The 10,996-nt window shown below is 36.5% G+C and overlaps 1 long non-coding RNA gene across 1 annotated transcript; it reads right to left on the bottom strand.

The window, feature by feature from the left end:
- Window positions 1-214: 214 nt before the first annotated feature.
- On the bottom strand, window positions 215-741 carry LOC125253244. Its single transcript, XR_007181385.1, has 2 exons — window positions 663-741; window positions 215-257 (listed from the first exon to the last, which is right to left on the bottom strand). It is a non-coding gene; the product is annotated as an uncharacterized LOC125253244 (long non-coding RNA).
- Between the last annotated feature and the right edge of the window lie 10,255 nt (window positions 742-10,996).

Raw genomic sequence — 10,996 nt, 5'->3', positions numbered from 1 at the left:
TTATATAAATCTCATTTGTTTAAAAGATCCTCCAAAGAACAGGCGAATCTCAACATAACACCGACAGTTACGTAACAGTCGGGATCATTAATATGTACGCTCCCCAATATTTGCATATGCCAGCTCATGTTCAAGGCATTAGACAAGGGTAGGACGTCTGGACCAATGTGACTGTGTGTGTGTAGATGGAATAAATTCACATGGAGATCAGGTGGATGGTCACTCAGGGTTGCTTTACTGTATCTGCGACAAGAAGACTGGGAAAACAGGACCAAATGGCTTATCAGCATACAGCATATAGCACATCGATGTCGCATACAACGTCAGCAGGACGAGCTATGAGACTCTGATTATATACATTTTCTCAAATTGAGCGTGAACATATAGTGGAAAAATTCTTAAAGCATACATCCATGAAAATAAAATATAAAACACTAATACAGACAATTAACATTAATACAGTGAAAATATAAACTCAAGTAACCATCATTTTACATATTTTATATAAATGAAATGGAGAGAGAATAACGCAGCCCTTAGATGGCGCAGTTACACAGCAGAGAGCACGTGCGAGACGATACAGCACATGTGCTAAAAGCTAACATTCAGCTGGGGCTAATATTTTAACATAGAACATGACAAAACTCGAATAAAACACATACCTGGGAAAACAGGACCAAATGGCTTATCAGCATACAGCATATAGCACATCGATGTCGCATACAACGTCAGCAGGACGAGCCCCAAATCAGCCTCAGACCCCAGAGGGTTAATGTCTGGATGTGCACAGCTGAATCATCAGACTAGGTAAGAAAGCAAGAACAATAGCGAAAAATGGCAGATGGAGCAATAATAACTGACATGATCCATGATATTTTTAGTGATATTTGTAAATTGTCTTTCTAAATGTTTCGTTAGCATGTTGCTAATGTACTGTTAAATGTGGTTAAAGTTACCATCGTTTATTACTGTATTCACGGAGACAAGAGCCGTCGCTATTTTCATTTTTTAAACACTTGCAGTCTGTATAATGCATAAACACATTCTTTATAAATCTTTCCAACAGTATGTAATGTTAGCTTTAGCCACGGAGAACCATCAAACTCATTCAGAATCAAATGTAAACATCCAAATAAATAACATACTTACATGATTAGACATGCTGCATGACGAACACTTTGTAAAGATCCATTTTGAGGGTTATATTAGCTGTGTGAACTTTGTTTATGCTGTTTAAGGCAAGCGCGAGATCCGGGGGCAGGGAGCATGAGATTTAAAGGGGCCGCGCAGCCTGAATCGGCGCATATTTAATGATGCCCCAAAATAGGCAATTAAAAAAATGAATAAAAAAAAAATCTATGGAGTATTTTGAGCTGAAACTTCACAGACACATTCAGGAGGACATCCTTAGACTTATATTACATCTTTTAAAAAGACGTTCTACAGCACCTTTAAGTGAAAGTTACATTAATACAATTCTAGATGGTGGCAAATCTTTACGAGTGAATGAGTCAGTGAGTCGCAAAAGACTTTTTAATTGAGATTTTTCGGAAACAAAGGAGGAAGTTGTTTTAGCGCTGTTATGGAAAATTCCCTTAATTATAAAAAGGACAAATATAAAGATCGCTTACCTCAGTGGACATTCAAATGGATTTTTATAATGGATATAATATTACGGACATCGACATGAAGAAAGAATGTTATATCAGACACAGCTATGGACTCGCTCAGAGGATCTCAGAGGATTGTAAAAACAGAAAACAACAGCAGCTTTCAGTCTGTTACCATCATACAAACATAAAATATCAAACAGGTTTACATGTTTTTGCATTCTATTGCACTATTTGTCCTATCGTTTTTATGTTTGGCGGACATGTTTAGGTGTTGCACTTGTCTCATGTCTTTTGCAGCGTCTCGCCCATGAAACGGCATTGTAAAAACACGGCGGTCAATTTAAAAAAATAAAGTTCAACTCGCGTTTAATAACTTTGCCTTTTTTCTTATTCCACTGCCTCACTGTGTCTCATTTTTATAACGCAATAACGGATTTATGAATGAACAGCCGCTTAAGAACTTTTTTTTGAGTGATGTTGGTTTGGTTCTACGTTCATGGAAAAAATCCAAAATACCCGCGTCATAATTTTGTCATGAGAGCGGTTAATCAGGCGCGGGCAAGCCTCGGCGCCATCATGAGGTCGGATTTTAATTGTTAAAATTACATTTTTAATATAACACACAAACACAATTCTCAGATGAAGATAGTAACTAATGCACACAATACAAGTATAAAACTCTCCGTGAAAAAAAAATAGCGGCGCAGTGCTGTATTGTTAAGTGTTGGAGTGCATGTATGTGATTATTCTAATTGCCTTTCTTAACACACTCTTCATATCTATTTCAACAGCATTCACCAACATTGCTAACATTTTTATTCAAAATCGCGATTTCTCGATTCCAAAAACAATAAAATCGAGGCAAAACATAAATTCGAATTAATCGGAAAAACCGCCCAGCCCTACCATAATGCTTTGAGCTCATGATGAATCAGTAACAGTGAGATGTTATAGAGTCTCTTATTTTCTCTTCATTACATTAAAGGATTAGTCCACTTTTAAATATACTTTTCCTGATAAATTTACTCACCCCCATGTCATCCAAGATGTCTTTCGTCAGTCGAAAAGAAATAAAGGTTTTTGATGAAAACATTCCAGGATTTTTCTCCATATAGTGGATTTCAATGGCTACCAACAGGTTGAAGGTCCAAATAACAGTTTCAGTGCAGCTTCAAAGGGCTTTAAACGATACCAGATGAGTAATAAGGGTCTTATCTAGCGAAACCATCGGTCATTTTCGAAAAAAATACAACCATTTATGCTTTATAAACACAAAATATTGCCTTGAACGTACTTTCCGTTTCCGCATTCTTCATAACGTTTACGCTGAATGTCCTACGCCTTCCCTATTCTACTTACGGAATGAACGCAGCACCAGTTTCGTTTTTTTCTGTAAGTAGAATAGGGAAGGCGTAGGATTTAATTAATTTAATTAATTAATTTTAAAAAATGGGTTTGAATGAATGATTTAATGACTCACTCATAACTATTTCACTTGTTTCATTACTAGATGTTTTTGAACAAATCTTGAATGAATCATTCAATGTCAAATACATTTTAACATTCACTTGTCGCCTCCTAGTGTCGTAACGATGTAATCGATACAACCGTTATTTGAAGTGGCAAGTTAGTTTTAAAATGTGATTTGATCTGTTTGAATTGAGATTGCGATTTGTGACGTGTCCGCATTAAAGCAATTCAGTTGCCCTTTACAGCAGATTTAGTTCAAAAACAACTGACCTAAATATGATTTTCAGTTACAATATGATTTTCAGTTACTGTCCACCACTGGAGCTGAACTTCTGTCAGTGAAATAACATGTCAGAATAAATGTGTGTAATGAATCCTCAGAGATCAGTGTGTGTGTGTGTGTGTGTATCTGCTTTTCTCAAGCTTTATTTGTTGATGGAAATTAGTCATTCAATTCTTAGTGTAGTATCACATAAATTATTATCAATATACCTATCAAAAATACCTTTCATTAAAATGTATCATATGGAAGTAAAATAATGCCTTGTGTTTTTGAAACAAAAAGCATCTTGGATTTCACTACTTGGAAAAAAAATATGCATTGCATTAGTTATGCTTGTATTTTAATGCATTGTATTTGTAGGACTTGCATTTTTATGGGCTGAAATTCAACATGGTTGCATATTTAAGCTGTGAATATTTCAATTCAACACATTTTCAATGTTAAAAATTCAATAATCTGAAAATGTGTGTGAAATGTTTTGAATTGAAATATTCACAGCTTAAATATGCAACCAAGTTGAATTTCAGCCCATAAAAAATGCAAGTCCTAAAAATACAATGCATTAAAATACAAGCATAGTTAATGTAATACATTTTTTTCTCTCTCTCAATTAGTGCAATTCAAGATGATTTTTGTTTCAAAAACACATGGCATTATTTTACTTCCATAGTATCATTTAATAATAAAGTAATTTGTTGTAACATTGATAAATGTCAATTTATTAATAAATGTACAATATATAAAACCAAATCATCTGCTCATACTGTAAACCTTGATCAGTGAAATTATGAGCACAATTAGTACAATCTAATCCAGTTTACTTTACAAAAGCGCATGAGCAAGCATCTCATCTGTATCCCTTGATATAGTCTAACGCCCTTGAAATTAATAAAGAGAAGGGACAAGGATATAGATTAGTTGTATTTTAAGCAGCACTATATGCAAGGTTCCGAATAAAGATCTGTATCACTTGAATAGTTGTATTGATTGATGTTTATAATAGCCTTTCTAGGATTTCAATGACTTACAGTGATTCGATCATGTTAATTAAGATTTAAAGTTGATTTCCAGTCACTGGGTTACAATGGCTGAGACTGAGTTACACACAGTTTTGTCTTTTATCATGTGATTTTGAGCAGTTTTGTCTTTTATCATGTGATTTTGAGCACTGTATTTATTTTGTGCTGTTGCATTTGTACATTTTTTGGTAATAATATGCACCATATGTTTCACAATTTAAGTCATTTACAGCGGCCTTTCATATGATGCATTTCCAACATTAATTGCTTCTTTAATTTTATGATCACTCTTTTCATGGGGAAAAAAGGCATCTTATTTTACGTGATTACAAAAAGTGTTTTATTTCTGTAGATGCAACATTTGTCCAGAATGTGGCGATAAATTACAGCCATGAATATCCTACTATATTTGAAAGCTCATAAAGCAAGTGTTTATACCAGGGGTGCCCAATAGAGTACGCTCTATAGTGTGACTGTTTGTTTGAACTGAAGCGCTACAGCGATGTCAGAGGCAGAGCACACATGAACCGATCATCTCTTCCGCTTTACAGCATGAAATAAACATGAATGTATGTAGGATGAATGAATACTGAAGGTATGTTGAAAGATACAGTACAACTTACTGAAATCCGTATAATGTATTGTCACATGTAACGTTAATCGATCAATCATTGTTTCAACCGCGGAAAAGCGGCAATAAAATAGCTTGTAAAAATGTCACATTTTTGTAACATTTAACTCAGAAAAGCTGTTCAATGTCAAAAAACTTGTGTCCATCGGATGAACACTTCAGAATCTGGGCGGGATATTGAATTTTTTATCTACATATGTTTAGTTCTATCAAAGTCCCTTTAAGACAAGTCATTTCACTTGGCGGCCATCTTTGAAACGCCTCTCGGGCATCCTGGGCATCCATGCAGCTCCTATCTCTTTGAATGGGGAAACATCAAATTCTCCAAAGCTGTTTGCCAGCTTTCAATTCAATTTCATATTTGAAATCACCAATGAATTCTGACAACAACTGTCTCATAATTTTTTTTTCCCCAAATGCTCAAATCATGACAAAAGGACTGTATTTTTTAGGCTGGATCAAGCTAATGCGCATGCGCAGACCTAAATGCGCTTCTGACTGTTTCTATAGAAACCAGTATGGCTTCTAACGGCCGCTGCAGTGACACGATGACTTTACCAGTCGGCGATTGGCTCTTATTTTGAAGGCGGGACTTATTCCGCCATATTGCGCATTACACTTTCTCCCATTCAAAACAATACAAGTGACATGTCTTGTGTTATTCTATAGTCTTTGGTTTTATTTATATGTATATATGTTTTATTTAAATTACTTAACCCTCAGGGGTCTGAGGATTTTTGGGGCCCTGGAGAAGTTTTGACATGCCCTGACATTTGTGCTTTTTTCAGTTGTTCATAAACATATTAATGGAAAAAGTGTCATTACACTGTATTCAGCACAAACTAGGCTACAATAATATGTGAGGAACATGTATGTACATGTTTGTGTTTCTGAAGGAATAACGTTTATGCGTGGTTATTGAAAAAACAAAAAACTTAAGGCCAAAAAATATATATTGAATCTTTGTTCACAGGACTTCTGGGTATTTGAGGTTGTAGACTAGAGTTTTTGCTTCAAAATGAGGTAAAAATTATGCTACCTGCTTGTTCATATAAAACAATAGAGAGATTTAAATTTTCTAAAACATCTTTGGTCAAGAAACACAGTATGCGTGGAGGTTGTGAATCCTCATGAATAATGGGTGATTCTCACCTGAGAAGACAAAAGAATCGAATAAAGAGCTCTAATGACCTGCATAAATAATGAGGCTCTTTCAGTCAGGTAGACTGTGAAAAAACCCTCTGTTGATCATGTCTCAAGCTCATCATAATGTAAATCAAACATACAGAAAAAACAGCAATACTGTGAAATATTATTACAATTTAAAATAATGGTATTCTATTATATTCTTTAAAATATAATGTATTTCTGTGATGCAAAGTGTCTGAACAATTATGTTACCTCTATCCTCCTGAGACCCAACATTTTTTTTTTTAATTTAGCATTTTTTTCATGTCATTATATTGTTTAGAGCATTTTTTAAAAAATTATATTTTATTCATATGTTATGATATGTCCTCTGTAGTGGACACCAGGACTAAGTTGTTTAAAAAATAAAATGACATAAAATGACATTTATAGGCAAAAACAATGGGATTTTTTTTTAATCACCAATCAATTTTTAGGCTTCAATATTGTTTTTAACCAAACTTTGTATAAAGATGATTCTCAACTATGGTATGAAACATATAATGGAATTAATTGATATACCATTTTACTTTATGCAATATGAGGGTAAAATGGCCATACATCGGTTTTCCCATTCAATACAATGTATCTATACACTGTATCTAATTTGCATATTAATGTATTCTTGGAGCAACATGCAATGAAAAAAGAAGTGTAATAATGGGAGCAATAATTGGCAACATTTTCATGATAATATCTAATAATTAATAGGAATATTGATATAATTTCTTTCCCTATTCACTTGTTGTGTCTCCTAAAATGCCTGATAAACATGATTTAAGTCCTGGTGTCCTCTACACTGGACATGTATGAAATCAATGTTCTGTTTCATAACAGAAAGTCATATTTTGATTTGAAACCCCATAACATTTTCCTGAGATGTTGATTTATAATAAACAATTTGAAAATGAATCCGATTTAAATAATCACAAAATATTATCATATTTCCATAAGAGAGCTAATTTTCATTTTCAGTCATAATTAAAGACCAAGAAGTTGTTGTTGTTGTAATGGCGAAACCTCCAAAAATCTGGTATCTCTGCAAAGCCCTGAATGTGCTCTTTACAGGACATCCAGACTTAAAACTGTGACATGTATGATGTCAGAGAAAATCACTAAAATATAATGTCCACTACAGGGGACAGAAGTCTATTCCTGGGTCCCAGGAGGATATGGCATTTCATATAGGCTTTTAGCTTAAAAGCATGCACATTTGGAGAAATACTGATGGATTCTCATATGTTTGTCAATTTTCTATACAGAGGAGTAATATTTATTCAGGATTTATTGTCATTACTATGAGTGCTGGATACTGTGTTTTGAATTCATACTTGCAGCCGGAGGGCGCTCTGTACACCTTTAGTCCACAAATGCCTGAGCACTAAAGAAGAATAGGCAATCCAGGAACTAACCGAACTAACAGAGGACAGAGATCGCTAACTATGGCTATTCAAAACACTTTTCAAGACAATAAATACACGATTTAGACGATGTATGCATGTATTGACTCAGAATTTAGCGTCTGAAAAGCGCTCCCTCCGTGGGCGTGGCCGCATTAGCGGATAATGAGCTGAATCACGGACTTCTGACATGGCTCTCTTTTCATACAGATTACATAAACACTGTTTGTTTTCGATTTGACTTACACGATTTAAAACCTGACATTTCAATGTTTTTTTAGACATAAGTCTAATTTTTTTGTGATTTGTATTCACTAAGTTACAGTTCATTTTCTGAGAACTATCAGATTGGCCTTCGTTCAGAGGGAGACGAGAGATCACGCATCATGTTAGTTTTCTTTATTTTACAAAAAGCACAACATTTTGTTGTTACTCTGAGTGTATACAAATAAAAGAAGATATTCCACAGATTAAAATGGTGTATAACTCTTAATTGTATGTGCAACATTGACAGAGTATTTTGAGTCTCTTTCACACTGGTTAGAAAAAAAAACGCGGTGATCACGCCGGCGTGACCGCCGACCCGAGAGTGTTAAATATACAATAATGAATTTGCACTGAATAGTTCAGCTGCATTTTTTGAATTCTGGGTGGCAGTTGAGAGAGTTGAGTTACCGTGACGTCTGCAGCGCATCCTCAGACAACAAAGAGGACCGTTAAAGGGGCTCTCTGTAGGAATGACACCCAGTGTTCAAAATAGGTACTGCAGTCCAAATTCAAAATATTGTTTGGCCCGCCCCCTCGTTCAAAGACGCTGGTTGCCAGCAACAATAGGGAGTGCAATTGACAATGAAAGCTGAGGAGACTTAAACACTGTAAGCTGATGAGTTGATTTATCTGTTTTGATATGCTGTTGTTCATAGAGATATTAGATGGATTCAGAAGCTTTTTAGTAGAGATGCACCGATTGCAGTTTTCTTGGCCGATTCAGAGTTCCGATTTTTTGTTAGTGTGATCGGCCAATACATATTATTTTCTGATTTTCTTTTTAAGAACTATAAATGACAACATATACAAACAAAAATCTACTTTTCTTCAATGCAGAGTTGTATTTTCATTAAAAAAAAAAAAGTAAAAGTCAGTAATAAAATATAAACAGCTCAAATCAATGCAATAGAATAAAGAGAGCTATGAAACTAAGTTTTTCGGGTTAACTGGGTTTTTATTCAGGTAAGAAATACTACAGAAATTAAAGTAATCAAATGTAAAATAACACATTGTGTTATTTTGCATTGGTTACCTTAATTTCTGTAGTCTTTATTGCAAATAATTCTTACCATTAAAGTTATAAATCGTATTCAGTCAAGAGCAGAAAGTGATTTTCTTTGTCTTTTGTTCTTTGATTAACATGACAGACAGCAGCAGGAATACTGGACTGCTGTCCCTTTAAGAGTTTATGAACGGTGTTCAACGGACCCAATAAGGATTGCTAATGTGTCGTCATCATGACGTATTCCCAGTGGTGAACGCAAAGCATTTTGGGAATTTGCGGCACAAACATACATAGGGCGCCAGACTTCTTTGCATGGAGGGAAGAATGTAGTGTTCGAGATGCCGTCTACCTGCTGTGTTATACAGTAACTTCAAGTCGCTGCAGCAGGCCCAGGTCTTTTTTACAGATGGATGGGTCCAGGACCTGGGGCATATTCTCCGCAGGGGCGGAGCCAGACATTGTAAACATTCGGGGCTTAGACCAAATCTATATTTGTCCAAAGACAATTTAATTTTCTATTAACAGCTTTACTGACATGAAAGGAGCTTTTGTTGACGTATTCTTGCTCAGAAAATGTACATTATTTGACACTGTAATTTGTAAGACTTTGTTGGATGTACCAGCTCTAGGGGGGTCCGGGGGCATGCCCCCCCGGAAGAAAATTTTGAAAATTTTAAGGTTAAATGCATCAATCTGGTGCTCTCTGGAAACTCAAAATTAAGAGCTTCAACCCATGTACAGTGTGCAAATTGAACAAAGAAACAGCATTGACTTGTACCTGGACATTAAAAAGGGTTCAAACATCTTTTTTACAATACTTTTGTACGATTTCTTTTTAAAAGATAAATCCTTGAGCTTTTATTTTGATCACCAGATCACCAGCCGATCGCGTGCGCAGATGTGCGCACTTCTCTTTAAAACACGCAGCACAGACAGAGTGTATATATAATTAATCGCTGTCTTTTGCTGTTTTATATAGGCACACAGCCATATCACGGTTTCGATTTTAGCTCGTTGTAAAACGTAAATGTTCAGTTCATTATGAAACGGTGGCGGCAGTACAGGGTCATTAATGGGAAACACTGAATGAATGTATTGCTGATAAATGTGCTAAAGTTGTCATATCGGTTGTTATATAACAAAAACCCTTCCACTGGACCGAGAGAGAGTCTCGAGGCCTGCCGCTGCTCTGAGTGAGTGACAGGAGGCGTGGCTCTGTACAACTGCGGTGTGCGTAAACGCGCTGTCGGAGAGGAGAGAGAGAAAGCGCTGCCGGTGTATGGTCGGATACTGTATGCAGTATATGCAAAGCCAAAGCGCAATGAAATAAAGCAACTTATGATTTCGGGGGTTTACATAGGCTATTGTCCAGTGTCATATTTGCTCAGTGACAGTCATTACATTCGGGGCTTGACTCAAAACATCCGGGGCTAAAGCCCCGGCAAAATCGGCTGGCGCCGCCCCTGATTCTCCGTACCTCGCTTCCCAGCCAACATTTGTATGTGGGGCCCATATGGGTATGAAACGGGTTGAAAAATGGGCCCTATGTAGGATTGTCCGCGGGTTCCATAATGGCCCCATGTTAATTGCCCAGATGGATTTCATGCAGGATTGCACCTGCCTCTAGGTGGGCCCCAAGTGGGCAACTTGTGCAAGACCCATCTCGGTCCCAGCTTTAACAGACAATATTTTTATGTGGGGCCCATGTGGGTTTGAAATGGGCTGAAAAATGGGCTCTATATGGGATTGTCCGTGGGTTCCATAATGGCCCCATGTTAACAGCCCACATGGATTCCATATAGGATTGCACTTGTCAATAGGTGGGCCCCAACTGTGCAATATGCACAAGACCCATCTCGGTCCCAGCTTTAACCCAGATACTATTTTTATGTGGGGCCCATGTGGGTTTGAAATGGGCTGAAAAATGGGCTCTATATGGGATTGTCCGTGGGTTCCATAATGGCCCCATGTTAACAGCCCACATGGATTCCATATAGGATTGCACTTGTCAATAGGTGGGCCCCAAGTGGGCAACTTGTGCAAGACCCATCTCGGTCCCAGCTTTAACACAGACAATATTTTTATGTGGGGCCCATGTGGGTTTGAAATGGGCTGAAAA

Source organism: Megalobrama amblycephala, linkage group LG18, assembly GCF_018812025.1.
Source record: "Megalobrama amblycephala isolate DHTTF-2021 linkage group LG18, ASM1881202v1, whole genome shotgun sequence".
Taxonomy (NCBI): Eukaryota; Metazoa; Chordata; class Actinopteri; order Cypriniformes; family Xenocyprididae; genus Megalobrama; species Megalobrama amblycephala.
The sequence above is the reverse complement of the archived record's forward strand: the minus strand, read 5'-3'. Positions and strand labels throughout refer to the sequence as shown.